At 42.4% G+C, this 6,856-nt stretch overlaps 1 pseudogene; it reads left to right on the top strand.

Moving 5' to 3' along the window:
- The first annotated feature begins 5,631 nt into the window (after positions 1 to 5,631).
- LOC129674197 (vomeronasal type-1 receptor 54-like) lies at positions 5,632 to 6,553 on the top strand (annotated as a pseudogene).
- The last annotated feature ends 303 nt before the right edge of the window (positions 6,554 to 6,856 follow it).

Raw genomic sequence — 6,856 nt, 5'->3', positions numbered from 1 at the left:
AGTCTACCACAAAGGGCATCTGAAAGACTCTACCTAGCAGTGTTTCAAAGCAGACACTAAGACTCATAACCAAACCCTCGGCAGAGTGCAGGGAATCATATGAAAGAAGGGGAGTTAGTATGATGTGGAAAGGATAGGAGCTCTACAAGGACCAAATATATCCGGGCACAGGGTCTTTTCTGAGACTGACACTCAACCAAGGACCATCTATGGATATAACCTAGAACTTCTGCTTGGATGTGGCCCGTGGTAGCTCAGTAACCAAGTAGTTTTCCAAAGTAAGGGGAACAAGGACTATTTCTAACAGGATCTCAAGGGCAGGCTCTTTGACATCCCCACCCTCCACCAGGGGAGAAGCAGTCCTGTTAGGCCACAGAGGAGGACTTTGCAGCCAGCCCTGAAGATACTTGATAAAACAGGGTCAAATGAAAGGGAGGAGGTCCTCCCCTATCAGTGGACTTGGAAAGCGGCAGGGAGGAGACCAGGGAGGGAGTGTGGGGTTAGGGAGTGAATGAGGGAGTGGGATACAGCTGGGACACAGAGTTAACAAAATGTAACTAAAAAGAAAAATAAAATTAAAAAAAGAAGAAAAGGGAGATAGAAAGACAGAAAAAAACTTTACTGTTACTTTTGTCATATTGATACAAAAGTATTTATGATATCTATCATTTGACTACTGTAATTTAAGGAATTAAATATTTTCATTGTGTTTGAAAGGAAATATCCTTTCTTGTGTCAACACCATCTAATACAGGACACCTTATGTTAATTTGAGGTTCTTACCAATATTTTCTCCTACTGTCATTTGTCCTCATTCAGTTTCAGAAACTGCACACTAATGCTCTTGGCTCATTGTGACCTACACAGTAAAATATGTCCTCTGAGATGACATCCACGAGGAGGCGCTGAAATACTAGATATTTTATACACAGTGGACACATGGTAGTTTCCCCTCCTCCTGTCTAAAGAGCAAGTATCCAAAACCAAGATCTTGAGAAGACAACGTCTGTTTCCATCAGTCTTTCTGGTGTTCTGGTCAGAGAACTCAGGGTGTCAGCCAAGCCTCATCCTGTCCTGCTCTGGGCTTGGTTTCAGGTTTTCTCAGTCTATATCTTTTCATAAACCGAACAGAAATCAGAACAGACAAGCACGAGCACCGTCTTCCTTCCTGCTAACATCATGGAGAGTCAGAGCTGTGCAGCAGAGCGTTGGTCTTAGCCAGTGTTTCCTCACTGAGGTGGAAAGACAAGTGGAGTCTGCCTCAGGTGTGGAACTCCCACGCTGACACATAGGTATAAAAATTACTCTCCTGCTAATTTTGGGTGCATGTAAAAATATTGGACAACATCCTAGCTGCAAGTCTGAACCCTGAGAGGTAACCACACTGGTTTCAGTTTTCAAAAGCAGCCCAGATGTTCTCCAGGCATTTGCCATGGTGTTCCTGCAGTTCCTGCACTTCATGGCCTCTCTGGGCACAGCACTGACATCTGCTTGGTGGTGGCTTTCTAACCTGATGCAGCAGCATCTCCCTGGATCTTTCTAGTTTTCCAAAAAGAATTGTGCAGTAAACAGCACATTGTTCAGTTCTAGCTCACCCCAACCTACTTGCAGGTGGAAGAGTCAGGTCCCCTTCTCATCCTCACAGTCTGTTTTCATTAACTCACAGAGGGGAAGAGAGTGATGACAACATGGTAAAGGTCACTGTGTAATGGTGGAAATCACAAATACACTGTTTTAAGAGTGGGAGGGAGGACAGGCACCACTCACTCCTGATATAAACCACGTGCTTTACACATTCCCTCAACCACAGGAGATGGGCAGTCTGTCTTGATGTTGAGGAGGAGGAAACAGAGGTGTCCTTCCTACCTAGTTCTTCCTGGAACAGTGCACCCAGGAGGCCATAAGTGCCCATCCTGCAGGGCATCTGCAGAGGGGTTTCCTCCTCCATTCCAGTATCCACTTCCCTCCAGACCACAGGTTCAGGTCACTCTCCTGCACACTTGTAAGTTGTTTGAGGACCATTGGGGGATATCAGGTGCCACAAGGCTCTCCATATCTGATTGCAGTTACTGCAGGATGACACGGTATCTGCAGTCCTGGCTTATTTTGACCTCTGCAGGACAGCATCAGCTACCTCTGACATCTTTTAGGGAACAGCCCTATGGCTGGCTCTAACGAAGGGAGCCTCAGGTTCTCTTGGTCATTTTTGCTTTCATGAGTAGTCTGTGTTCCTGGTGTGTTCACTAAGACTTATTTTTCATACACTTCATGTGGTATCAATTTTCCAAACTTGTGTCACATGCTCTTTGACTTATTTCCTTCTATAGAGAATGCCACGTGTCTCTGAATCTAGTTGTGTTTTTATTGTACAGAAGGTCATTTGGGTTCACAAGACAACAGGTTATCCTAGGACACAGGATATCACAGAAAAATGACTCTCAACCTGACTGATTGGGGAGTGTGTTTTAAATGATGCTGCTGAGGGTGTAGGCTTTCTGTCCTTGACTTCCTAGGCCATGCTCTGCTAGGCAGCTGTGAGCTGAGATGCCTCACCCGGGAGGCAACAGTGCAGAGAATTCCATTTCTATGACTCTCTGCTGAGTTCATCTTCACCAGAATGCCCCCATAACATGATTAGAGATATTACACAAATTTCTTCACATCGTATATAAGTTAGGGACTTTTACACCACACAGGTTTGATTTGTATGTCTGATTGATGAAAGTGTGGTGCAACTTTAGGAGATAGTAGGAGACTTCAGAAATGTCTGTGTCTCTCCTGGCCATGTGGTACTTATGATAACAAGATGGAATGCCCCCTTCAAATCAAGACTTCTGTGGTGTTCACCTTCAGAAAAATAAGGTTTTCCAATGGCTTCAATGCCCCACCCACTAAAGTCATGGTTTAATGAGAGTGTTCCCACTTTCGTAATTCAAGGTCTGCAGCTGCATCTTGCAAAGGATGGTGAAAATAACAGAGTTCCCTACCTTGGTTACAGAGTTTGAAACTGTGCTGTTTATACAATTTTGCAATGAGCTGTGTGAAAGGCTTGAATGCCTCCCTCCCCTGATAGATTTCGTTTGGTTTTATTTCTGAACTCTGCTTACTGAAAATTACATTAGGCAATCAAGCCCTTTATAGCTCAAATTGATAACTCACAAGCAATCACCCAGTAAAGCTTATTTAAACCCTATTATTACCATTACTAGTACTGTTAATCTTATAAAGGCTTAAGCATGCAATAGAAATTTATTTTGGTAATATCTGTTTAAAAAGATGGCAGAGACAGGGTACTGCCTTGACGGGCACCCATTCTCTCTCTATAACATTGGAGCATCATTGTTGCCTTTTGGCCTAGTATATCTGGCAGACTTAGTTGTGAAGCAAATAATATAAAAGATTTGCCTACCCTGTCTTGGTAAATCTTGGCAGTAAACTCAGCCTGCATCCATGTCTTATCCATTTTGGAGAGTATGTTGTCTGTAAAGAGAGCTGGGGCATTTTTGCCCTGTGCCTACCTTGCCATTAATGAAGATTTCTCAAAAAGGAGATTTATGATGTTCATCGTCTTTGTTGAGTTAGGCTTGGGTGTTGCAGGAGCTGACATGCCTGAAGTCAAAAACATCTTTCATTAATAAAAGTATATTTAAATGTCAAAAATTATTTATTTTATGTCTGTGTTTTCCATGCATATATGTTTTCCATGTGTGTATTTTCAACACAAACGTGCCTGATGTCTGTGGACCTCAGAAGCCATTTTTGGATGCCCTGGAATTGGTGCTACAGATGATTTACGGATGCCATGTGGACACTGGAACAAAAGCCTGGGTCCTCAGCAAGAGGAACAAGAGTTCTTAAACACAGAGCCACCTCTCCAGAAACTATTTCTAACTGTTCACACTGACTATCTCTCTTACCTATGGTTTATTTCATTTTATTTATTTGTTTTGTGGGGGGGCACAGATATGTCACAGTACACTGCTGAGGTCCTGAGAGATGGTTCTTCTCTTCCAGAATGTAAATCCCAAGGAGCAAACTCTTATCACCACGATAGACAGTTATCCCATCTGTCACCCAGCCTGCCTATTGGACTCCTGCTCTGAGCAATTAGCTGGTGCTACATGTCCTGGAGCTTGAACACTTCTGCTTCCCTTTTACATCTTACAAGCTCCATGATCTAAACAAGATAACATCAAAATACACCCTTGAATTTCAGTTGACATTTATTTTTTACTCCATGACTAGAATGTTTTATATTATTACATAATTCAGGAGGATGATCTTGAATTAAGTAAGTGCCTGTATTGCATGAGGAAGAATCTTCTACAACACCCTTCCTGAAATGTTCAGGTATGTGTCTGAGCTGGAGTAAACTGAGTCAGAAATATCACTGCTTCCTCAAGGAGGTATGAAATCCCAGATACCTGTGCAACCCATCTTTCAGGATGGGCTGGATAATTCTACTGTTAGAATTCTACTGTTATTAATACCTTACAATGGGAATGGTCCTAGATTGATTGTAATTATAATTCTATTTCTATTTGCTTACTTATTTATTTATTTCCAGATGCTGAAGGAGAAAAAAATCCCTTACCATGTTCCTCCAAGCCTCTGATAACTGAACACATCTCATAGACGCTTTTGTTCTGCTGTGACCTCAGCACATATCTAGATGAAGTTACAATGTGAGATTCACAGAGGAGGCCTAAATTGCTACCATAATGCTCTGGAAAGGATTGTTCAGATAGTCTACTGCTGTCATATTTAATCTTCTCTGTTTCAGGCCAGGACAGACCAGAGAGCTGTTTTTAAAACTACATTAACTATCCCGAGTCACAAACGTGAGGGGACCTCATGAGAATAAAGCCAGCAGCCTACACTTCCACAGAGTTCACCCTGTGCAGGGAACACTGCCGTGCTTGGTATGTAGACTTCATCTTCTTACACATCTCCCTGACACAGACGCACAACTGTCATATGTTATAGAGCTGCAGGTCAACACTAGACTGGTCAGAGTCACACACAGGAAATGGAAGGATTGAAATAAGTCTGTGAAATCGTCTGGATTCACAGTTTCCACTCCTAATGCTCCCTGCAGAACCACATGAAGAGCACTAGGTCTGCAGTAAATGAGCAGAACAAAGACACTGGAATAAAATGACTCTGGGTCTGTTTAAGACAAGGGCACTGCTTCACCTGAGGATCTCATTTCTACTTTCTTGCTATCCTCATTGAACTTCACCAAAAACTACGGAGCTGCTATGTGTCTGGCAATCAACATGATGCAGAAAAAAGACAAGTAAGACATTGCCTTTCCTCAGGAGACCTCAAATAGGAAACAGTTGGAAAGAGTATTTCCACTGCACATGACAATTTTCAATATGGAGAAAGCTTATATAGAGAAGGGGCACATAAGTGTGAAACAATGGAGAAATTGAACATGGCGTCTGGGCAAGTTGAGGTGAAGGTGATATTAGATGGAACAACGCTGAACTGTGAAACATCAACACATCTTCCTGAGAGTAGCAGAGCTGCCATTGTCTGCCACTGATGAGCAAGGCTAGATTTGGGATAAGGAATCCTCTTGCTGTTCTCCCCTCAAAGTTCCTAACTGCGTCTTTCGGCCTTAAAATGAATAAAATCAGTGAACTGTCTTATAATATTAAGATAAGAAACACTGTATTTTGAAGCTGGAATTGGGCTCTCAGGCAACAGCATCCTTCTTCTCTTCCAGGTCCTCAAGTTCATTCGTGGGCAGAGGCCCAGACTCACTGATCCACCCATTAGTCTCTTGGCCCTAATCCACATACTGATGCTGCTAGTGATGAGTTTAGTAGCATCAGACATTTTTATGCCAGGGAAGAGATGGAGTGACTCCACATGCAAACTTGTTATGTTCTTGTACAGGTCTTTTAGGAGCCTCTCTTTGTGCCACTAGCCTGCTCAGCATCCTCCAGGCCACACCCTCAGTCCAAGAAATTCATGTCTAGCAAAGTTCAAACAGAAATCTCCACACCAAATTTTAGGTTGCCTTCTTTTCCTGAGTATCTTTTATACATCCTTCAGTAGTCTACTTATAACATATGTAACTGCCACACCAAATCTGACCTCTCCTGGTTTTACATACATCACTCAGTCTTGCTGTCTTGGGCCCATGAGTCATTCTGTCCTGCATACATTTTATATACTATTAACTCTCAGAGATGTCATCTTTGTAGGTCTCTTGGCCATCTCCAGCGCATACATGGTGACTTTCCTATACAGACATAAGAAACAGTCCCAGTTTCTCCACAGCACCAACCGTTCCCCTATATCATCACCAGAACACAGAGCCACACAGACCATCCTGTGCCTCATGAGCTTCTTTGTGGTGATGTACACCTCAGACAGCGTCATCTCCTACTTCAGATATTCAAGTAGTGATCTTATATTGTATTTTGTTGTGATTCTTGTAGGTCATAGCTATGCCTCAGTCAGTCCTTTTTTGGTCCTCAGCACTGAAAAACATGTAATTCACATTTGGAAATGTTGTGGGAGGACAGTAGACATATGACTGTTCAAGGATGGATAAGTTCTTTTAAGATGAGCTGGTGCACTGGCATCAGAACTATGTACTGTGTTTATGTGAGCTTCAAGTTAAAAAAAAAGACAGGTATTCTTTCTGTTGCTGTTAAACCTATTTATTAGGATATATGTGGAACCCAGATATAAAAGAAAAGCCACATGGCAGGTTCCTAAGTGTTTTATACTCTCCTGTGTGTTTTTTTTTCTCCTGTGTGTTTTGAAGAGCGACATTGATTGTGGATCTCACTTGTCATGGCCTGGATTACCCATAATACCTAAAAATATCTGACAG

This window comes from Psammomys obesus, unplaced genomic scaffold (genome assembly GCF_907164565.1).
Source record: "Psammomys obesus unplaced genomic scaffold, mPsaObe1.curated_primary_1811, whole genome shotgun sequence".
Taxonomy (NCBI): domain Eukaryota; kingdom Metazoa; phylum Chordata; class Mammalia; order Rodentia; family Muridae; genus Psammomys; species Psammomys obesus.
This window is presented reverse-complemented; position numbering and strand designations above follow the sequence as displayed.